The sequence below is a fragment of the Schistocerca americana genome, chromosome 2 (assembly GCF_021461395.2).
Source record: "Schistocerca americana isolate TAMUIC-IGC-003095 chromosome 2, iqSchAmer2.1, whole genome shotgun sequence".
Taxonomy (NCBI): domain Eukaryota; kingdom Metazoa; phylum Arthropoda; class Insecta; order Orthoptera; family Acrididae; genus Schistocerca; species Schistocerca americana.
Genome location: NC_060120.1, coordinates 824,223,630 through 824,248,564, shown reverse-complemented (window position 1 = coordinate 824,248,564; position 24,935 = coordinate 824,223,630). Strand labels below are relative to the sequence as shown.

Here is a 24,935-nt window from a genome sequence, read left to right as displayed (position 1 = left end):
TTGTTCATTGTACACTACAGTGCTTCTGCGATGGGAGCTGTTGTGGTTGACGAGATGTGAGTGAAGAGGTCGCCATCAAAATTCAAATAGTTCAAATGGCTCTGAGCACTATGGGACTTAACATCTGAGATCATCGGTCCCCTAGAACTTAGAACAACTTAAACCTAACTAACCTAAGGATATCACACACATCCATGTCCGAGGCAGGATTCATTCGAAGCTGCAACAGTAGCAGCAGCGCGGTTCCGGACTGAACCGCTCGGCCACAGCAGCGGGCGGTCACCATCACATCGTGGTGGTTACCAGGATGTTTTCTGTCTGTTTGGCACCTATGTATTTTTAAGAGGAAAAAATCGAGCTAATGCTATAATGATTTCGAGCTTTTTCTGACATTCTCGAATGTCAGCGAATGTTTTCGAAAGTTTTAGAACTACAGTCCGAATCAAGTATTCTTGTGGTCCGCGATTCTCACCCGTGTTTTATAGTAATATGCATTTAGCCCAATCCAAGATACATTGAGAGCTTCTTAAGAGCTTAGTTTTCCTGCTCAGTAACAAACAAAAATAATTACAGAAACAATAAAATTTAAGAAACGATTAATTTGGAAGACGTCTCTGAATTCGGTCATGAGTTAAGCTGGCCGCTTGCCTCAGGGGAGACGGGTACGTAGCGTAGATACAGCGGTGTTAAAGAATGTAAGAGCGGGAAATGTTTTATTGTTTGTGTTCCAGAACTGAAACTCTAGGGTGTGGCCACTTCGTGCCAATCAGATGTTATGGTATAGATTATGACATAGAAGTGAAATAACAAGGATTCGTGAAAGCCTGTTATAGAGACGGTCATCTTCAAATGCGGTACATATTTGTACATGTAAAATTAACTAAGGCTGTTGTAAAACAACCCAATGAGTAGGCGAAAAAAGACATTCAAAATAGTTACTAAACATTTCTGATTGTGTCTCACACTGCATAATGCATTTAAATTAAAGTGCAATTACTGTTGGTTGTCAATCAATCGTCCGGTCACAGAGACAACAGCACTTCGTCAGGCAGTAACCATGTCACAACTTTGGGGTCGCTGACAGTGGCAGCAATTTAAAACAAACGACAGTCGACACGAAGTGTTCCGAATGACGCCAAATTAACGGTCAGTGGTTGGGACCAAGCCACAGGAGGCTCGTAACATACTAATTTATATAGCTTACCAATTAATACTAAAACCGATAGCCGCGCGGGGTAGGGTAGCCGAGCGGTTTAGGCCGTCTTGTCACGGTCCGCGCGGCTTCCCCCGTTTTAGGTTCCAGTCCTCCCTCGGGCACCGGTGAGTGTGTCATCTTTAGCGTAAGTTAGTTTAAGTTAGATTAAGTAGTGTGTAAGCTTAGGGACCGATGACCTCAGCAGCTTGGTCCCATAAAACCTTACAATAAATTTCCAAATTTTCCTAAAACCGATACATATGCGCACGACAATGTCAGTATTGGCTTTTGAGGAAATATGTTTGTCGATCACTGTTCTAGAATATTCTCGAACGTTCAACAAATCATCTTGGAAGTAATACAAATCGAATTGTTTTGACTTATGAGATGCAGTGAAGTAAAGGTAGAGGAACAACAAGTTATCGAAAAAGTGTAACCGCTTATAGAGAGAAACTACGTAAATGGAGAATGCTTGTATCAGCGAACAATTTTAACAACAAAAATGCGGTATACAAGTAAGCATTTACAGAATATGACAGCAAAGGAAGAACAGATATTTAAATAAAATGATGAACCAAGAAGAAAGCGTAAACTTTCCAAAAGAATTCCTAAATTCACTCATTGTTTCCAGTATGCAGTCCGATTTGTTACAAGCAGATCCCGTCAACACGCGAGTGTTACGGAGATGCTTCTTGAACTCAAATGGACTCCCTGCAGGAAAGACAGCGTTCTTTCGAAAAATTCCACTGAGAAAATTTAGAGAATGGCAATTTGCAGCTGACTGCAGAACGATTCTATTGCCGCTAAAGTACATACTGCGCAAGGAAAAGAAATGTCTATTAGTGGTTGGGACATTGTACGGTGGCTTGCGGAGCATGTATGCCGATGAAGGTGCTCTCATCACAAACGAATCCAAACAACATTATAGAAGCTGAATTATTAAGCGAGAAAGAAAAAGGCAAGTCAGTATTTACTCCGCGAATTCTATTCATTCCAACTAACTTGTTATCCAACTTCAAAAGACTCCTTTTGCAGGCAGTATTAGCGTAGTGTATGACTTAACAAGACAGTGGCAAACACTTCAATGTTCCTGAGTGAATTTAACAGAATAGCGTTTCTCACACGGACAACGATACACAGCGTATTCGCGGTTCGGAAAACCATAAAATTTATTCGTCTTTGTATCAGAAAGCAAAAGACCAAATATGGTTCGAATTAGACAATGGACAAATGAGATAATTAATTTCACATTTTTCAAACTGAGAAAACACATAAAAACGAGAGGAACGTGTCGTTTACAGCTATTAAACATCTAGAGATGCAGCTGACTGCCCGCCCCCCCCCCCCCCCCCTCTCCGCCGCAAGGCACAAAACGTTGTGTGGTGGAGGTAAATGGTATACCAGTTGCAAGACTACTGCTCTGCCGAACTTCAGTCAAAATGATATTACGTATTTTCAAGTACAATTTATCAGTCGTTTCTTTTTCTTGCCGGAAGAATATGTTTAGAAATCGGTAACCGGTTTCTTAGTGGACTTGACAAGCTCCCGTATATCATGGACTTTATTACTTCCCAGCAGTTCACATGAGTTACACCTCACCCTCGTCTACCATGCGTGCAGTGCCAGCTGATCAGCACAATTTGAAAGGAACCTTGATTTTAAATAGCGTAACGGTACGCTCCCCGTGATATGGTCCGACTACATAGAGACGTGGTGTGCAACACATACACAAGAAGTTCCAATACTTAGCACACTGAATCTAATGTGCCTTCTCTTTATCTTTTGAGGGTAACAATTACAGGAAAGGGGAGCATGAGATGAGGTGAAATGTTTATAAAGCAGCTACCACTGATCCTAGAAATTTATTAGCGCGGTTCACATTCCACATCAAATATATTAACTACCCCGAATTAGCAGTGAAGTTATAGTCCCTTACTTGTGCAATGATTATATTTGGAAAAAAGATTGCTAGGGAAATCAGTATAGTGAATTCAAAGACGGAGACAAGAATAACTGGAAACTACACAAAAGAAGAGCAATCCTGAATAGATGTTCAAAAATAACCACAGTAACTTAACAAGTTAAGGAAACAGTTTATTCATGAGGTTTATTCCGAAACTACACAGGGGAGACAGAGGGCTGTTAAAGTCAAAGCCTTACCACTAAAAGTGAGAAATACTTTAACCCTCATTCAGTTAGAGAAACTTTATTCAAATTGGGGATCGATCCGCGTAGAAATAAGTAAGCTACGCATTCGGATGGCCTACGCGCGCAATACCATTATTTCGTTCACACACAGCGGTGAAGCCACACAAATAGTCATACCTCAGAAATGGAAAACCTGGGGTTGCCATAATTTCTGTGTGACAAACCGGGACATTTCTCTTAAGCTGACTAAAAATGGACGCAATTTGAGAAACAGAAACGTAAAACACTTCTCTTAATCTTAAAAAAGTAAATTAATAAATGGAAATACTTTTCGGTTTGTGATTACTACCGCCGGTAGCTACACCAAAATAACGGACGTTTTTAAGATCATCGCATATTTGTCTGACAGTGTCGCGGATTAACACTGATTTCACAATTTCTGTTGATTTTATTGTGCCCAGTACGACAGTTTTTGGTGATTCGGAATCATTAAAAAGTTTAGAGCGTAGCCTAGAAGAACAGACCACTGATTCCAAAGTCATATGATGTTTAACGATGTAAAAGCACATTACTTATTCCGCTTCTATTCCTAATTTTCCGTCTTTAAATGAATTTGAAACAAAATAGCTGCTCATTTTTTAAATGCTTAGAGAGTAAAGGTTTGGTTTATGCTTTACGTTACCTAAAAGATCGTTAATATCTGCTCTTCCCTCACGTGCAAGTGAAACATAACACAAATTACACAGTCTACTTCGTAACCACATCTCCCTCGTTTTATGAAGAACCAGTTTTCTGAGTATTTTTCTTGGAACGAACGCTTCCTATTTGGTATTTTGAGTTAACTTGAAACAATCGAACACTTTAATAACAAATTAACCGCGATACATCTGAGACAGAGAAACAGAGAACCACTTCGGCGCAGAGTTTTAACTGGACAGAGATAAGGGCTAATGATGGAAACTCTTCAGCGTTTCCCCGCAATAATACGCCTCACGAGACTCAGTTATCAGCGATAATAAAAACTTTCAGTATTTAGCTTAACGGATGGAGTTGAAATCTAGATCCACGCAAGAACTTGGAGAAAAAATAGATAGTAAGAGAATATTTCTCTGAAATCTAGCAACCCTAGGAAAAACAATTCCATGATCTGATTCGCGTCATTACATGGCAATAATACTAGAGATTTTTGAAGGCAAAAACTCCGATAAACAGGTATAAGCTAAATACTACTCTTCACACACGGTTCGTCATACTGAAATCTATATTTGGTTAAAACACAAAAATGATTTAAATCAGCATCGTTATTCTCGCGAATTGAAAAGATGTATTATTATTAAGCAGAAAACAATAGATATTCAAGCAAAGAGAGACCAAGGCTGATTGCACGTGGTCACTTCCCATATAAACAACGGAAAGAACTCAACGAAACGAATCAAGCACTCCAGTACATTCCGTGAAATAAATGAAATGATATCATAATAACTGACAAAAACCCTATCCGTCTAAACTTGAAATAATGCTAAGATGTGTTCCAAGGAACCTTAACCCAGCAGTACCAATGCATTTCCCGTAAGGCGCATTACTAAGGGAAAAGGGAGGAAGGCGGAGTACTTTATGCCCACCCCAAAACAAATTCAAAAGAACGAATCTCGTTTGTTGTTGTATTATATTAACAATAAACTTTTTAAATAGACACTGATGTGTAAGTATGGTCCAGAACCTGAAAATATCTGTTAGCACACTTAACAATATCAACGCACTTTCAATAACTTGTACTACTGAGGGAGGGTTACTTTATGACTACTAGAGGAAATTTTAAGACATGCAAATTTCATTCATTGTTATGAACTTTTACTCTCAATATACTTTTTAAAAAGGTTCTGACGTATAAGTGGGGCCCTGACATTGACTGGGAAAAATTATATCTACTATTGAAACTTAAATTTTTGGGTGAAGTTTGACTGAAAAATTTAAAACGTACATGAAATCTAGTGGAAATGTATGGAAATGAAGCCCCATGCTTCTTGGCAGAAGCGTAGGGGAACGATACGGGAGACCCGCACCGCCGTACAAGGCAGGTCCTAATGGAGGTCGTTTGCCGTTGCCTTCCTCCGACCGTAATGGGAATGAATGATTATGAAGACGACACAACAACACCCAGTCATCTCGGGGCAAGTGAAAATCCCTGACCCCGTCGGGAATCGAAACCGGGAAACCGATGCTATGCCGTTTGAAGCAGATGTTTCACCTGAATCTGTTTCTCATCATTCAGGTGAAACATCTGCTTCAAACGACAGAGTATTAGCTCAAAACTTTCTGCATATTATTATCTGATGATAGTCTGTCCTCTTTTGATGTTTAACTGCAATATCTTCTGGATTCGTGTTACATGTCGTTGGGCATTGTTGGCTGGGGTATTCCACGAGTTGGGCTCAGCCGTCGAGCGGAAAGAGATGTTCTTCCTCCGCGCACGTTGGCCCGTTCCTTTGAGGATATGGGAGAGTTGTCATATGTGTACTTGTGGCATGTAGGTGAGCGTAATGGGTGCGTGTACAGTGCATTCTTTGTGTTGTATGATGATGGTGTGAGAATGAAAGGGTGAAACCTTGTATCGGCAAACGGCCTTCTCCTCTTGAACAGCACCAAGGGGGCGCCGATGTTAACGCCCCTATCCGATGGATCAGCATGAACAGTGTCACCTGCCTTCGCTTCACGAGACACTGCGGAGAGGTTTGGCATTTAATGCAGGACATTAGCTCAAAGACTGGAGATCAGGAACTTTTCGCCATCGACGTTCGTCCTCTTGCTAGCCAAGTACTGGCAGTGAAAATTTCATCCACCACCAGGTTCTGAACCGACTTACCTCCGCGCCTACAACCACGGATAAGGGTTTGGATACCTACGTTACACTACGACGTTCTTTGAACCACGAAATTGGATGATACTCATTAGTTTAATGTGTGATCCTTTACATGCCATAAAAATTATCGATTTGCAGGGCGGTTATAATTAAACTTCCGCTACTTGAGCAAACGTAGACGGAAAACTATTTACCGTATGGGTACCCTACTTTGTAGGAATAATGTTCAGACTGTGCGCTGCAGGATCTGCGTTGTTGGTGGTGTTAGCGTCATGACTTGCCTTTAGGCGCCGGTATTGGTACGATGACACAACGTTGAAATCAAGCGTCAGTGTGCAGTACAGCTGCAGACAGTCAACATGGATCCGAACAGGGTGAGCAGGGCTCCATTCGTAAAGCTGCTTTATCTAAACAGCGGGAAGAGCCCTGCTACACTTTGCGGGTATCGGCATGCTAAAGGAATACGGAGAGGTCCTCTTTCCACATCGGCGTTGAAGAACATCATTCCGATCTTCGAATTAACCGGAGATTTGGGAATTGGTCCTGGGAGAGACCGACGACCAACTGCGCAACAAATTGTTGGGAAGAAGTTACTGTTGTCATGGCTGAGAATGCTGGACGCCATGTGCGATCTTCAAGCAGTGCACGAGCTGTGTCCCGAGAGCTGAACATTGCGAGGTCCACCGTGCGGTAAGTGCTGCGAACAACCGTGAAATGGTATCTGTAGAATCTACCAGGGTGGGATGCAGATGGTTGTCACATTGAGCGACGTTTGTGAAGTAAAAATGATACACAATCAACAATGTTGCCTCTCATGTGGAAATTAAAGCTTGTTTCTTTCAAGGGTATATTCTTAGTTCCTGTTCCGCACGTCCTCACAAATGTTTCCACAAAGTTTCATTGAACTACATTACTCATTTTCATGGGGGGCCCTCTCAAGCAGCGAAAGTGTGATTATAACCACGCTGTAGACTGAAACAAGCTGTAGCAAAAGGTAATTAGTACAGGTGCGTCCTGTTTCAATCTTTTCTGTCTTTTGTTAGTAAATCCGCGTCCAGCGTCTGCCTGCTTCATGCCTAGATTTATGTGGTTATGTGGCCATTCCACTTTAAATTGTTCCAAACAGATACTCCCAGGCGATTAAAGTAATCACTGAAACCCAGTTAGTGATCATCGATTGTGTAGTCAAACGATATCGGGTATTTCATCTATTTACACGCATTACATTACATTTACTTACGTTCAGAGTCAGATGCCAATCTCTTGAACAATGATCTATTGCTTTCTTATTACTTCGTCACTATTTATTTCCAGTCATTCATCTTTCACTACATGCTCTTCATTCTTAGAATATGCCACATCATCAAAACAAGCTTCTCTTCCCTCACATCATCCAGCTCTTGCTTCAGACGTTGTCTCAAGAAAGAAGGCGACGAAGCTGTTCCCTTGCTTCTTCTGCTGTTTATGACGTATGGAATCGCGGGTCTGTCTGTCCATCATTCGCCGCTAAACGACTGCCGCAGGTACTGTGGTGGAAATCAGTGTAAAGGTATTGATATTTGTAGGAAAATTAACAGTGAAGGTTGGAATAGTTGTGCATAGTTTGTATGCAATAGTATGAGGTCCAGTGCACCGACAAATACAGCCAAATGGTATCGCATTTGGTGTCAGTAGTGCAGTATACGACGAGACATCACACATTCAGGTGGTGGAGGGTGGAACTCGGTATATGGGCAGTCGGCTCTGTGTAGTGTTATTGTGTGCATACGTGCCTTTATTACAGATAGGAAACAGACACCATTAGCGACAGTGCGTGTTGTGTACATAAACCACTATTATGGCAGTGACACGCGGAGAACAGTTATCATGTGATGCAAAAGCAAAAATCGATGCTTACAAGGGAATGGGACTATCTGATCGTCAAATTGGCAAGAAGCTGACCACTCAAGTACAGTGACTGATAATTTCGTTAGACTGCCCGTACGATATGGAGAGAACGGAAAATATGGGCAAAGTACTCGTAGAAGGTTATCTGAGGCATCGAAACGGTTACTTCTGAGCAAAGCAAAGGCCACAGACCATTATTTTTCTCAGTTTGTTGATGATTTACAGTTACCATTAACTGCCAGGGATGCACGACAAATTTTGTCACATGAAAAACATTCTGGATTCAAGAAACGACTAGAGAAACCAGCTCTAACACCCAAACATAAACATGCTAGATTGAAGTCTGCTGAAAAACATGTGACATGGACTTCAGAATGGGACAAAGTGACCTTCTTTGAAGAGAAGAAGTTTAATTTCGGTGGACGATGGATTTCAGTATTAGTGCCATGATCTGAGAACAGAGCATCGGATAAGAAAGAGCAGAAATTTTGGTGGAGGAAGTGTTATGATTTGGGCAGACTTCTGCACTAAAGTTAAGTGTGCATTACTTGGCTGAACTCTAGAAAGAACCTAATATGTACATTGAGATGCTAGAAACGGAAATGATTAGAATGCATGAGGACCTAGGGGACGAAAATCTAATGTTTCAACAAAACATCTTTGCATGTTTCTGCTACAACGAAAACGTGGTTTGAAGATAAAGATATCGATGTCTTGCCCAGGCCTGCACGTAGCCCGGATCTGAACCCGTGGAAAATCTTACAGAATATTTTTAATGCGAGTTCATCGCAATGGAAAGCAATTTGAGGCCGTATGTGATACGAGAAGAGTGGGCGACAATTTCACTACACGAACTACAAACCCTAACAAAATCAATGCCGAAGAAAATTTTTGAAGTGATTAGGAAGAACGGAGGTTGGACAAAGCACTAACAATGCAACAACACAGTGAGTGCCTTTATACCAGTTTCCATCCCGGGTATGCAAACATCTTATTTTGCTACTCGGTTATGAAACAAACTATGTAATTCCGAAATCATTGTTTGTCTTTGTATTTACCACTTTCATAACAAATTAGACTCACCGATGATTCAGATATTATACTATTACTTTACTAGGAACTTTGCCTTTATAATGATTTCCACTGCTTTATTTAACTGTTGCTCTAACAGTCCGATTCGGTCGCATGTAGTATCTCACATACACTGCATCGCATCCTTCATAGGAAATGCAAAAGGACAAATTGCACTGTGCGGAGCCCTTTAGCAACACCGTGGACGGGCAGACAGACAGGAGCGTCGTGTGTTCATAAATTTGCACTGCGGTCTGCTAATCTTCTTGTAAGTTTTTTTTCTCTGGAACTGGCAACTGAAGTCTAAAACATTTTAGGACAACTTTTTTACAGATCTCATGCAATAATTTTCTTCCAGTTTTTAATGTTGACGCAGTTTTGCTAAACTGCGTCTTTTTTCCTCCTCGATCCTTTTTTGCACGGTAATCCGTTTAAACTTCAATTAAACAAACGAAAACCTTAAATTATATATATATATATATATATATATATATATATATATATATATCCCGCTTAGAGCATTACCCAGTGACATTTTCGCCAGGCAGGATTGCCTTTGACCTTCTCGCTACGGCACACATTTGTTACAGCAATATTTTAATATTCATTCTGCTAGCCATAAATTCGGAATTGGCCGTTTTCGTTTTGTTGTGTAACGAGCTATTCAGAGAAGAGTCTAAGATCACTAGATTATTTTAGTACATATACGCATCGTTTGTATGAAATTGTGAAGGACATTCACATAAAAGTTTAATAGGTTAACAACTAGTCCACTTGTCTTCTGAAAGAGCCACGAGATACGCCGCGGAGTCTGAAAATAGCTTCCTCTTACCCATTTATTTTGGATATGTGTTAAATTATAACACAGAAAAAACACATTGTAAGGAGCGAACCATTGTTTTTTGATTCCTTGGTGTGACGTAGATATAGTTCACGTGATGATTTCCAACCTCAAGGATGTACAAATTAACACTTTCTCCTGCTGGGAATTGAAAATGCCGTAACAATTACTGAAGAACGAGGCAGAAGAAGTGCATTCTAAATCGAAGGAGATATGGAGTTATAAGTAGGTCCCTAAAATGTGAATCTCATTGAATTCACCACGATGAAATGTATATTGCAGCTTCCAAGAGTGAATTGTGTAATATATATGTTTCTAGCGTGGATTTGTAAGTCCTCTAATACGGACATGTGTGTCCAGCAAACTGAATCCAACAATTGCTAGGACTTGGCGTCAACTACGGAAGTGAAAATTTAGATTTAAGTTCGCCAGAATTTTTCTTCTCAGTCATCCCAATAGTGGATTCCTGTTCGTATCTAAGGACCTCGTCTTCAAAAGAAGTTGTCTGTCGAACAGGGCGTCAGGTGTCTTTTCAGTGATGTTTGTTTCGGAAGATAGTTTCGGCTTTTTTGTGCACACATGGAGTCAGTTCAAATAAAGACTGCTCTTCGGCTGTTTTCGTGCTATGCCCTAATTTTAGTGGAAACATTTCGCAGTGACTGAGAAAGCAGAACGCATCACGCCACATGCTTCGTGTCAATAACGTTAGTCACTGCTGAAAATGCAGATATTCATCGTCTTTTATTGTCACCGTCACCAAATGTCCTTTAGCTGATTAAGCAAATAAAAATAGCATGTAATTATTAATGGGAAGAAATCTTCAAATGTAAAGTTAATCTCGTGCCTACCCCAAGAAAGTATTGTAGGGTCAAAGAGTAGTCACTTTCCGAAACCCCGTTATTGTCTCCCATTCTCAAACATGAGTTTAAAATTTGGCTTAAAGATGTCTACAACCTTCCTCTATAAAGGTGCAAAGGCGTAGCGCCCTGCGGCGTCACACTCTGGTTCGGCGACACTTTAAACAGCAAGCTGTCAACACACGGAAGCTTCATGTGAGATATGAGGTGGTTAGTGATGTCACATTAGTACCAAATTTCACCAAACTTCTGCCACATTCTGTGGATGTGTCACACGATGGGATGGTTATCATACCACATCTTACCCACGTATCACCCCTTCCTCTGACGTCTCTGCGATGGAGGTCAGAACTGCAACGCCCAGCGTTGAAGTTACTCAGTTTTCTTACGAGTGGCCGAGGAAAACATTTCAGACACGCCGTCGATCAGAATCTACACGAGAAGTCCTCAGTAATTGGTATAATGGGCGTCAATGAAACCATTGCTTCCCGTGGGACTCTGATTCCCGCACACTTAGCAGTCGAAAACGACAGTTTACTGTGCTATCAGCAACAGTACGATGTACTTGACAATGATCAACACTGCTGGTACTCCCCCGCACGATTCAGTCCTACTCTAAGGACATCTTGGGGCTGCAGCCCCACTGAAAGCGATCTGATCCCTTTGTCGTGTAGTGCGACAGCAATTTTTTTACTGTAGTATAGAGGGTGGAACCACTAGGGACCATTCAAAACCATTCTGTGAAATTTGACCGTGATCCGAATCAGCAATGGGTGTTTACGCTTTTTCGACCCTTCTCTTTCGCACCTTCCCGTGGCGCGATCACGTACGGATGCAACATTGACAAGTGCGTGAGTAGATCATCAAAGGATCCGTCTAAGACCTGCCAGTTCGGCAGTATCTTTGGTGCATCAGCTGAGAGGTGCCATATATAGCAAATAACGTTGGAAGCTCCATAAGGCTGTTCACGAATGATACTATGGTATTTGGAGCAGTCGTGATGCTATAAAATTGTGGTGAAATTCAGGAAGACCTTTAAAGGATTGACGATCGGTGCAGGGACTGGCAGTCGGCCCTCAACATAAATACAACGCCTTGCGCTTAAAGAGGTTGAAAGACCAGTTATTTTATGATTATCCAACTGTCGAACAGCCACTAGAGAAAGTGATACTCAAATATCTTGTAGTATGCATAATTGTCGATTTAAAGTACAATAATCACGTAAAGCTAACGGTAGGAAAGGTAGATGCCAGACAGATTAATGGGAAGAATCCTTGCAAGAGTAGTCCACAAACGAACGAACCTCGTTCGATCGGTATTGCTCGTTGCTCCGAAACATTACAAAAAAAAAAAAAAAAAAAAAAAAATGGTTCAAATGCCTCTGAGCACCATGGGACTCAACTGCTGTGGTCATAAGTCCCCTAGGACTTAGAACTACTAAAACCTAACTAACCTAAGGACATCACACACATCCATGCCCGAGGCAGGATTCGAACCTGCGACCGTAGCGGTCGTGCGGTTCAAGACTGTAGCGCCTTTAACCACTCGGCCACTCCGACCGGCGGTATGGTTTACTGTCACAGCTCCGAAAGCGAACGTTTCTGGAAGATTCAACCAATATTATGCTTCCTTCTACGAATATCTCGCTAAAAGGACGTAAACGTAAAATTAGAGAGACTATGGCTCACTCAGAGGCTCATCAACAATGGTTCTTCCCGCGCACCATTCGTGACTGGAACAGGAAATGGGGGAAGTGACAATCAATAGTACACAAAGTACCCTCCGCCAAACACCGTAAGGTACTTTGCAGAGTATAGATGTAGATGTATAAATGAATATCGCTAGGTATCTACAATTATGCTAAAAAAGTTTATTGTAACAAGAACGAAGCTGGCGTATACCACAGGCACTGAACATCGCATGCAGCATCCTACGGAAAGACTTTGTTAAGGGGAACGCCACACAAACAAGCACAGGCAGTACAGAAAATAAATTAAAAATATCTACCAAAAATTCACAGGAAAGTTCCCTGAAGATATCTCGGAAGATACACTCGGTAGGATGTATCAGCGTTGTGCCACGTAACACGGTCACCGACAAGGTATCCAAGGAGGAATGATCAACTTCAGCGATTTGAAGCAAAAAACTTCAATAGTCCTATTCCGAATGGTCTCTGAGATAGATTTTGGGCCAGTGACGCACACGAATGCGACTTACTCACCCAACCTCGTTGACGTTTTATTTTAGCCAGACCTACTTCGTTGTTTTCAACTTCTTTGCCCGGGATGCCTTTCTGTCATTAAACTTGCCCGTTGAGCGCACAGTTGCCCACAATCTGTTATAAGTGAAGTAGTACGAGACACTGAGAGGATATCAGAGAGAACCACCGGCAAACTGTGTTTGTACACGCATTGGCTAACATGCTGCACATCTACACTAATGGAGAATATGCAGATATGGTGAATGTTTACGGCTTCTGCGATTGTAGCTCTGCTGCCACTGTCGAAGAATACCGTCGGCGCTTTCCAACACACCGAATTCCTGATCGTACAGTGTTTACCAGAGTTTTCAGTACATTGCGCGAAACAGGCATTCTTCCAATTCCCCATGTTTATTCTCATCGTGTAGTTCAACAACCCGCGCAGGAACAGTAACACCTAGTTGATATGATGCAGCGTAATTCTACTACCACGGCAAGGCGACTTCTGCACTTAACAATTTTCAACGAAGGCGTGTGTGAAGAACTACACTACTGGCCATTAAAATTGCTACACCAAGAAGAAATGCAGATGATAAACTGGTATTCATTGGACAAATATAGTATACTAGAACTGACATGTGATTACATGTTCACGCAATTTGGGTGCATAGATCCTGAGAAATCAGTACCCAGAACAACCACGTCTGGCCGTAATAACGGCCCTGATACGCCTGGGCATTGAATCAAACAGAGCTTGGCTGGCATGTACAGGTACAGGTGCCCATGCAACTTCAACACAATACCACAGTTCATCAAGAGTAGTGACTGGAGTATTGTGACGAGCCAGTTGCTCGGCCAGCGTTGACCAGACGTTTTCAGTTGGTGAGAGATCTGGAGAATGTGCTGGCCAGGGCAGCATTCGAACATTTTCTGTATCCAGAAAGGCCCGTACAGGACCTGCAACATGCGGTCGTGCATTATCCTGCTGAAACGTAGGGTTTCGCAGGGATCGAATTAATGGTAGAGCCACGGGTCTTAACACATCTGAAATGTAACGTGCACTGTTCAAAGTGCCGTCAATGCGAACAAGAGGTGACCGACACGTGTAACCAATGGCACCCCATACCATCACGCCGGTTGATACGCCAGTATGGCGATGACGAATACAGGCTTCCAATGTGCGTTCACCGCGATGTCGCCAAACACAGATGCGACGATCATGAAGCTGTAAACAGAACCTGGATTCATCTGAAAAAATGACGTTTTGCCATTCTGGCACCCAGGTTCGTCGTTGAGTATACCATCGCAGGCGCTCCTGTCTGTGATGCAGCGTGAAGGGTAACCGCAGCCATGGTCTCCGAGCTGGTAGTCCATGTTGCTGCAAACGTCGTCGAACTGTTCGTGCAGATGGTTGTTGTCTTGCAAACGTCCCCATCTGTTGACTCAGGGATCGAGACGTGGTTGCACGATCCGTTACAGCCATGCGGACAAGATGCCTGTCATCTCGACTGCTAGTGATACGCGGCCGTTGGGATCCAGTACGGCATTCCGTATTACCCTCCTGAACCCATCGATTACATATTCTGCTAACAGTCATTGGATCTCGACCAACGCGAGCAGCAATGTCGCGATACGATAAACCGCAATCGCGATAGGCTACAACCCGACCTTTATCAAAGTCGTAAACGTGATGGTACGCATCTCTCCTCCTTACTCGAGGCATCACAACAACGTTTCACCGGGCAACGCCGGTCAACTGCTGTTTGTGTACGAGAAATCGGTTGGAAACTTTCCTCATATCAGCACATTGTAGGTGTCGCCACCGGCGCCAACCTTGCGTGAATGCTCTGAAAAGCTAATCACTTGCATATCACAGCATCTTCTTCCTGTCTGTTAAATTTCGCGTCTGTAGCGCGTCATCTTCGTAGCGTAGCAATTTTAATGGCCAGTAGTGTACATGCGGAAAACTTGTACCCATTTCACATATAGCGTGTTCACAATATCTACATTGCTGACAATGTTACACAACTTGAATTTTGTCTCAGCTTAAATCACAGTCGTCATTTGATTTGTACTATTCACTAATGAAGCCTGTTTACACGGAATGGTTCACACATGGCTCTGAGCACTATGGGACTTAACTGCTGTGGTCATCAGTCCCCAAGAACTACTTAAACCTAACTAACCTAAGGACATCACAAACATCCATGCCCGAGGCAGGATTCGAACCTGCGACGTAGCGGTCTTGCGGTTCCAGACTGCAGCGCCTTTAACCGCACGGCCACTTCGCCCGGCTACACGGAATGGAATCAACAAGACACTTAATAATCATCGATGGTTGTCGAAATATCCACACGCTATTGTGGAAACCAATTTCCAATTTTGTTTTCCGACCAGTGTTTGGTGCGGTTTGTTTTCGGATTAATGTTTGGTGCGACATGATCGGCAACATTTTCATATATCCGGTCATTATAAAGGAGCGAATGTCGGGATACAATTACTTAAATTTTTTTAGAATTTCGTTTTTCGAACAGCTTGAGGAAGTTCCTTTGGCAACGTGGACTGCAGTGTACTACCAGGAGTGTACTTTTAGCAATATTCTTCCCTCAATGTACTACCAAATGTGTGAGGGAACACCTCAACTACACTTAACCTTTATTACTAGATTGGTCTTGGTAGTACAGTTAATGGGCCACTAAGATCGCCAGATCTTAAGCCAGACGATCTTTGTTCATGATGTTGGATGAACTCTGAGAGTAAAAAGGAAGGTTAATGCGAGAAATAAACTGCTCAGTCACATCATGGGCACTGCTTCTCTCATTACGGCAAGTGCAGAGGCACGCAGACCAGCAACACATGTTCTATCAAGAGTGCACAAACGTAGTGAAGTTGACGGTGGGATATTCGAACATTTATTGTAAGCTGTACAACAGCTGCAGTGTGTCAAGTATGATAACGCTTAGACGTAAATGTGTTAGAAAAAAATAGACTGTGTAAAACGCATTTGTAGTGTTTTCTGTTGTACACGCGCAAACCTGGCAATGTATTGAATAATACAGAAAATAAATAACGACTTCATGACAATGTCGGAAACAATTCGGAATAGGACATATGTCCATATGAAGTTTGTTTCTCAAATAATTGTTTCTGTCATAGCCTTGAATATTGGCCGTTCCTCCTGGGACACCCTGTTCAAATGGCTCTGAGCACTATGGGACTTAATTGCTGTGGTCATCAGTCCCCAAGAACTACTTAAACCTAACTAATCTAAGGACATCACACACATCCATGCCCGAGGCAGGATTCGAACCTGCGACCGTAGCGGTCGCGCGGCTCCAGACTGTAGCGCCTAGAACCGCTCGGCCACTTCGGCCGGCGCGACACCCTGTATAACACTAAATCAGAAAGGGAGATTCGATTTGTTATTTCACGCGAAGGGACAAATATGATCTCAACTTAATTTATCAGATATTCAAGCAGTTATATTTTTAAAGTTCTGTTCTTCTTAAGGCAATTTAGTAATAGATACTACATTTGTTAATCTCAGTAGCGCCTGTTTCTTTTTTTTTTTTTTAAGAAAAAAGAAAGTGTACCGACAAGTGTCCTAAATTTAATGGCCTATGCTTCGGTCAGAGTTGTACGACGCTATGATTACAGGACAAGAGATGAAAAAAGTTTGATGTTAAAATCTTGGCCAAAATCTTACATAATTTTGTTTGCGAAGAATTTCACTGCAAACAATGAAAGGTTGTATATCAGTGCATTACGCTTTTCCAGAACTCTGGAATAACCTTACGAAGAACATCGTTCCAGAAATACGAAGAATAATAGAGACATACTTGCTTCAGTACCTCAATGGATAGAAAAAAGTTATAGGTAAATTCTCTCTCTTGTAGGTCCGATCACTTGTGGGAAATTTTAGTTCGGTTTATTGAAGTACCGGAAGGTTCAGTACTTTATGCGTATATGCGCTGCAATGCTACCCTCAGCCAGCCCATGTGTACACACTGAAAACAATGAAAACCGATCAAAAGACAACACAAAAATTATTAAACAAAAGAAGAATCACATGAGAGGCCAATTTTCGGTCCACAGAATTATTTGTTGAGGCCGACAGAGAAGAACTGAATGGAAAAAAAAATTGCATTAGTGAAGGTGTGGTCTACGCGGACTTTTTTTTTTTTTTAATAGCTTTGAACTAGAGAAGCTACCTGGGATGCGGGGGCTCTTTGTAGCGAAGCGTCCTTGGCAATAAGTTTGCGGTTCCTGGCTTCGGTCCCAAATTTCGCGCCAACATAGGGATCACCTACTTTCTTCTGCTGGGTTCCTCAGCCAACAAAAATATGGCAAAGGATAAAAACCCATTTCTTCCGACACGTGTAAGCGCTGCGCTCACGTTACTCGCTTTGATTTCCTTCGTCTGCCTGACGGACCTGTCTATTTATTCTAACAGAGTTTTTGTCGCATATGTGTGCGAAGTGGTTCAGTCTGTTACAAAAGTGGCGAAGGTACGCGACTTCTGTATCACATGAAAATGCCCCCGAGTCCGAAACTAGCTAGCGGCAGAAACATGATTATATACACATATACAAATAGCTGAAAAGAGAGGAAGTGCTGTGATGTAATTAAAACTTTTTATAGGAGAAGATTCATCGATGGATGAAGTAATAGGCTAACTTATTTAGGAACAAAGCAATCTAGATGGAAGAAGCTTACTGCTGTAAAAAATTTGGAAATTTGTGGTAAGGACTGTGGGACCAAACTGCTGAGGTCATCGGTCCCTAGGCTTACGCACTACTTAATCTAACTTTAACTTACGCTAAGGACAACACACACACCCATTCCCGAAGGAGGACTCGAACCTCCGACAGGGGGTACTGCCATATCAAACCAAAAATTATCTTTTTCTCACTTTACATGCGTTGAAAATTAATAATTTATGAATAAGTAACAGTCACAATTTATTCAGTGGTCCACCGATGGTCTTCTACACAGATGCATAATAGTTATAGAGTCTGCAGTTGACGAACGAACCCCACACGCTGAACTTGTCCACATCCCCTTTCAGCAACAGATGGCCCGCGAGAATCATTACTAATATTTGAAATGAGCGGATCAAACAGAAGTATGACACATAACCTTCGAGTGTTTACGGAACCCTCAGAGTTGACGCCGGCGCCCTAAGAAGTCCCGTGCTGCAGTTAGTGACCGACGCATTCAAATCCTTTGTTCTCTACTATTATTTAGAGGCAGGACGAAGTCCTAAACGGTTATTTCTCACCTTCCACGCCAGCATAAGCTGACAGACAGTTGCCCACCTGTACACAAATAACTGCCTTTTTCCAACGTTTGGACAGCGGCAATATACGACCGCTTTCTTATCTGTGGGTATTATATCTGGATTGTTGATGTATTCGGCGACAGTAAAAAACGCTAAAATACGCGCAAATTTTATTGTAACGATAGAGACCGGGTGTCACAATAGGCCGTATGGGACTGTGGCCTGTTTACGCGATATTAGGCACGCGGAGCGGCTCCTACCTGTTCGTATCCCGGACCGCAGCTCTCCGACTCTCCCGCAGACGTCGCGACGCGCTGCCGGCGACAGGCAAACTGAGCGCAGTCCCAAGATAGCGCAACAGCAGCAGTAGCAGCAGCCGACAGGAATAGCGAGCTGCGCGCGCACGCCGGCGCTGCCAACCCGCCGCCTCCAAAATACCGACGGCCGCCCTCCTCTCTTCTTTGTGTCCGTCCGCAGCAAGAAGAGCTATTGTGCTCGACTCTGCCACTTAGCGTGCCTGTTATCTCTATCAGAGGTGTCATATTGTGTTATTACGGCTGGCGACTTGTCGCTATATCCGTCTATTTATTTCCAGATCTGTGTTGCTAAATGGCTGATCCGCGACATGGATTCAGATACAGGTTGCGTATCTAACGGTTTCAAGGGACAAAAGAAAATAATTCTTAATATTTCATACAGTTATTGACCGAATTTAAAAAAAAAATTAAAATGCTGTCATAATCTACTCATTAAGAGCCTTAAACTAACTCTGGTATTACAGTTCCAAACTCTGCATGTTGCTCATATTACCCAGATTATATTCACGCAGTATTTGCGAAAAAGAGCACTTAGCGATTTTCAACGAAGTTTGAACATAAAGTTTTCTCTCTGACACCCCCTCTTTCTCTCTCTCACACACACACACACAAAATGATGAAAGGAAATTAATTTATCGCTTACTACATTTCTCCTGCTCATGCAGTAAACTACAGCAGCAGACCAGACATTTCAGCTTACTACTTATTTACTATTATCTCTATTCGCAACACAGTTTGAAGACAATATTCACACAGACCACGGAATGTATCTGCAAAGTTATATTATTTTACAACGTGTAGTTCAGAAGATGAGGCGTTTTACAAGAGGAATTAGTTTCTTTAAAAAATCGGGGGTATGGGGGTTTGTTGCTATTATTACAATTTATCAACAGTTCTATAGACAATGCACTCCAATCGAATAAGAGTTGCATTAAAAATTTTAACATCTATTAAGGCGTGAGGCCACAGCTGTCATATGTTGTTGTTGTTGTTGTTGTGGTCTTCAGTCCTGAGACTGGTTTGATGCAGCTCTCCATGCTACTCTATCCTGTGCAAGCTTCTTCATCTCCCAGTACTTACTGCAACCTACATCCTTCTGAATCTTCTTAGTGTATTCATCTCTTGGTCTCCCTCTACGATTTTTACCCTCCACACTGCCCTCCAACACTAAATTAGTGATCCCTTGATGCCTCAGAACATGTCCTACCAACCGATCCCTTCTTCTTGTCAAGTTGTGCCACAAACTCCTCTTCTCCCAAATTCTATTCAATACCTCCTCATTAGTTATGTGATCTACCCATCTAATCTTCAGCATTCTTCTGTAGCACCACATTTCGAAAGCTTCTATTCTTTTCTTGTCCAAACTATTTATCGTCCATGTTTCACTTCCATACATGGCTACACTCCATACAAATACTTTCAGAAACGACTTCCTGACACTTAAATCTATACTCGATGTTAACAAATTTCTCTTCTTCAGAAACGCTTTCCTTGCCATTCCCAGTCCATATTTTATATCCTCTCTACTTCAACCATCATCAGTTATTTGCTCCCCAAACAGCAAAACTCCTTTACTACTTTAACTGTCTCATTTCCTAATCTAATTCCCTCAGCATCACCCGACTTTATTCCACTACATTCCATTATCCTCGTTTTGCTTTTGATGTTCATCTTATATCCTCCTTTCAAGACACTGTCCATTCCATTCAACTGCTCTTCCAGGTCCTTTGCTGTCTCTGACAGAATTACAATGTCATCGGCGAACCTCAAAGTTTTTATTTCTTCTCCCTGGATTTTAATACCTACTCCAAATTTTTCTTTTGTTTCCTTTACTGCTTGCTCAATATACATATTGAATAACATCGGGGAGAGGCTACAACCCTGTCTCACTCCCTTCCCAACCACTGCTTCCTTTTCATGCCCCTCCACTCTTGTAATAGCCCTCTGGTTTCTGTACAAATTGGAAATAGCCTTTCGCTCCCTGTATTTTACCCCTGCCACCTTCAGAATTTGAAAGAGAGTATTCCAGTCAACATTGTCAAAAGCTTTCTCTAAGTCTACAAGTGCTAGAAACGTAGGTTTGCCTTTCCTTACACTTTCTTCTAAGTTAAGTCGTAAGGTCAGTATTGCCTCACGTGTTCCAATATTTCTACGAAATCCAAACTGATCTTCCCCGAGGTCTTGTACTATCAGCTCTCCATTCGTCTGTAAAGAATTCGTGTTAGTATTTTGCATCTGTGACTTATGAAACTGATAGTTCGGTAATTTTCACATCTGTCAACACCTGCTTTCTTTGGGATTGGAATTATTATATTCTTCTTGAAGTCTGAAGGTATTTCGCCTGTCTCATACATCTTGCTCACCAGAATGGTAGAGTTTTGTCAGGACTGGCTCTCCCAAGACTGTCAGTAGTTCTAATGGAATGTTGTCTACTCCCGGGGCCTTGTTTCGACTTAGGTCTTTCAGTGATCTGTCAAACTCTTCACGCAGTATCGTATCTCCCATTTCATCTTCATCTACATCCTCTTCCATTTCCATAATATTGTCCTCAAATACGTCGCCCCTGTATAGACCCTCTATAAACTCCTTCCACCTTTCTACTTTCCCTTCTTTCCCTTCTTTTCCTTAGAACTGGGTTTCCATCTGAGATCTTGATATTCATACAAGTGGTTCTCTTTTCTCCAAAGGTCTCTTTAATTTTCCTGTCATATAGCAGATTTTTCTTCTTCTCAGGAAACGATCTATATAAATGCTCAAAGATACCAAAAGAGGTTTCATGCAACATCTCATAAAGAAGTAGTTCACTTACAGCATTTTTATGTATGAACCCCACAGAGCTGCTTACATCTTTGTTGTTCAGGTAGTTCTGACAATACGTCTCCGTCTAGCAAACTCCAGAATTTTAAATGATGGTGTTCTATCACAACTAGTTTCTGAACAACAAAGATTTTAACCGGTTTGCTGTTCGTCTACATAATGTCATTTATAAAAGTTGTCGAACACAACTTAAACGAAGAAATTATCTAAAATACGATGGAAAAAACTTACAGGTGCGTGTTTTTCCAGTATTACGATCGGTGAAAATGCCTCCTCCTGCCACAACGTAGTGTTGGTATCTCTGAAGTATTACTTTCTTATTCTAGTATATTTAGAAAAAGCTTTTGACATTGTTAACTGTTTTATACTATTTAGGATTCTGAAGTTTTAAAGAATAAAATACAGGGTGTGAAACCGTATCTACGATATATATAGAAACTAGACAGCAGTCATAAAATAAAGAAAACGAAGAATATTAGGATCCAACGTGCCAATGAGATCGCCGGTCTTCGGAATACGAATCCAGTTTGTTACACACTGTGCCAGATCGCTTAGCTTCAGCTGGAAGAGAGTGAAGGACAAGAACGGGAGGCAGCGAGTGGGACGGGGTTGTAGCCTTAAACACTTCGTTAATCAAGGTTTACGAGGAGCACGCTGTAAATCAAACCATTGGAACATTTGGAAGGTAATTAAGCTCCAGCGAGAGTCAATAAAATTTTTAATGTTTGACAGTGATACTCTAATTCTGTTAAAACGGCAAAGGACTTGGAAGATCACTTGAACGGATTGGGAAGTGTATTGAATACGGACTGTAACAAGGAGCTCCGTAAAAGAGAAACATGGGTAACGGAGAGTATCCAAATCAAGTCAAGTTACGTGGAGAAACTGGATTAGGAAATGAGGCACTAAAAATAGTGAACAATTTTTGGTATTTGACCAGCAAAATTACTGGCAACCATATAACTAAAGATACATAAATTAATACGAATTTTTCACTCTGTAACACAGTGTGCGCTGTTATGAAACTTTCTGGCAGATTAAAACTGTGTGCAGGATCAGACTCGAACCCGGGACCTTTGGCTTTCACGGAAAAGGTCCTGGATTCGAGTCTTGGTCCGGCATGTACTTTTAATCCGCCACTAAGTTTCATATAAAATGCAGACTGGCTATAGGGAAGAAAGCTTTCTTGAAAAACAGAAATTTATCAACATACAACATAAGTGTTTTAGGTAGTATCTTACGAAAGGCTTTGTCTGAAATGTGTGAAGTGTAGCCTTCTGTGAAAATGAAACGTGGATGATAAACAGTAGACACAAGAAGAGAATAGATGCTTTTGAAATGTAATGCTACAGAAGAATGCCGCACATTAGATGTGGGGATCGGATCTGCATCAAAGCCGTCTTCAGACTGAAGACTACATCTGGTAGTCGCTGCGAATTAGCGTAAACTGAACGTAAATTCGACCTAAGGACTGTTTTGGATATCATGACTTTTTGAACGGTTCTTCCACGTGTGTTTCGTTCTAGTGGATTAACTGGAATACTGTGACTTCGTAGAATCAGTTTTGACGGTTAATGAGCAACAAAAATTCATCAGAAGTTAATGGGAGGACATTGCGAACGTACTCCACGATTTTCATGATTTTTTTTTTTTTTAGAAAAGGGACCTGAACGGAACCTGTTCATCTTTCAGATGTACACGTGGACGACATGACAGAAGTATAGCCACAAATCAAAACTCCTAGGAAATGCACAGTATGACACTGACTAATTGGTAAAAGTGTCTGAAACTTCTGACGCCAATCGCATTTCAGAAGAAAAGGTTACGGTATATTTTACATGAGCAGTTAACTGCTAGAAAACATAGAGTAAGGTAGGCTCTAAATTAACAGAATTGTAACCAAAAGCAGCCGTGAAAGTGAATTCTTCAGTAACTTTTGGATTATTTTAAGAGTCTTATTGGTTTTTAGCGTCGATATTCGCCTCGCCGTGAATAAGCCGTGTGTCCTCACTTCACAGCGAAAACTAAACTACGTTCAAAGCTGTACTTAGATTTTGATGGCCGTGGATAAGTGTAGGCAATCATCTGTTTATTTTGAATACTTGTTTGTTACCTTTCAAGAGTTATACAGGGCGTAAAAAAAATTACGTACACAAATTTGTAGAATTTTTAGAGGAGCTACAGAGAAACACTTACGTTGTCTGGCACCCATGTCAAGATGAACTGTTTCTGCACTAACGGTCCTCCAAGAGTTTGACGCCAAGTTGTTCCGACCGCTTCGTATGCAACATGTTGACGTTAGAATCTGACTTACAACACATTTAGATAATACGGCTAGGAAAGGTAAGTTTTCATTACTGCTATCATTGTCGAAGCCCTGGAGAAACATTTAGACTGTTATTATCTACCTTGTGTTAACAAGGAAGTTTCTGCTGATATTTAACAGTTCTTGATAGTTGATTACGCTATAACCGAATTAGCTGACATGTATCTCATCTATGGGGAAGCACGATGCAATAGTCGAGCAGCAAGGCCCCCGTATGCAGAAAGATTTCCGGGGAGGAGGTGGGCAAATAATGTCACTTTCAAAGTATTGATAACCGTCTTCGTCAGGCAGGATGCCTTAGACTAGACCGACGGGAAGCTTGTAGACCTCGCAGTGTTTGAACTGTTCAGTTTGAGGAAGCTCGGGTCCAGCAAATTATTGCAGACAGCCACAGCACGATCCATCGGAAAGGAACTAGATATCTCCAGTGCCAACGTGTGGAATGTCCTGCACGAAACGGACTTGTATCCTATTTAACATCAGATGGTACGAGACCTATCAGCTGATCACTTTCCCCAGCGTGTGAAATTCTGCCAATGGTAACTACATTACACTGTAAACATGCCTCAGTTCTAAACGTGCATTCTGTTTACTGACGTGGCTGTCATCACAAGAGAAGGAATATTCAGCAGCCACAATAGCCATATCTGGGATTTGGAAAATCTTAAAGGAGATTTACCATAAATGTATGAACTGGTATTGCACGTGATCATTTGACGGGGCGATTTCTTCTATTTAACATGCTCGTGGTGGAAATTAGTGCATCTTTTTCCGTGAAGAACTAAAGGCAATGTTTGAAAATTCCCCGCTGTCAGTCAGGGAACGATTATGGTTCCAGCGTGACGTGGCCCCACCTCGTATTGCGTTTGGTGTACGAGACATCGACAGACACTCCAGAAGAGCTGGCGGACCGTTTGGCTGAAGCTGCAGGCACTATTCGTGAAACACCAGCTCGTGGATGGCAGCTGCGCATTGATGTAAACGGACGACATTGTCGCAACATCTCTATAACAATATTCATTAAAAGGCAGTTTAAACGCCGTATCTGAAGTCAGGAATACTGTTACACAAATTTTTCGAAAACATTTTAAATGAACAGAGTTTAACACCCACAGTTTTACGACAAATTTCAGAA

The 24,935-nt window shown here is 41.8% G+C and overlaps 1 protein-coding gene across 3 annotated transcripts in view; it reads right to left on the bottom strand.

Moving 5' to 3' along the window:
* The window catches only part of LOC124595441 (probable poly(ADP-ribose) glycohydrolase 2), a 457,210-nt gene extending 438,540 nt beyond the window's left edge, over window positions 1–18,670 (bottom strand). For 2 of the 3 annotated variants that reach the window (XM_047134183.1, XM_047134185.1), the window contains exon 1: window positions 18,601–18,670. The gene's annotated coding sequence lies outside the window, so the exon portion shown is untranslated. The remainder of the gene's footprint in view (window positions 1–18,600) is intronic. The other variant, XM_047134184.1, reaches the window with a different exon arrangement.
* Between the last annotated feature and the right edge of the window lie 6,265 nt (window positions 18,671–24,935).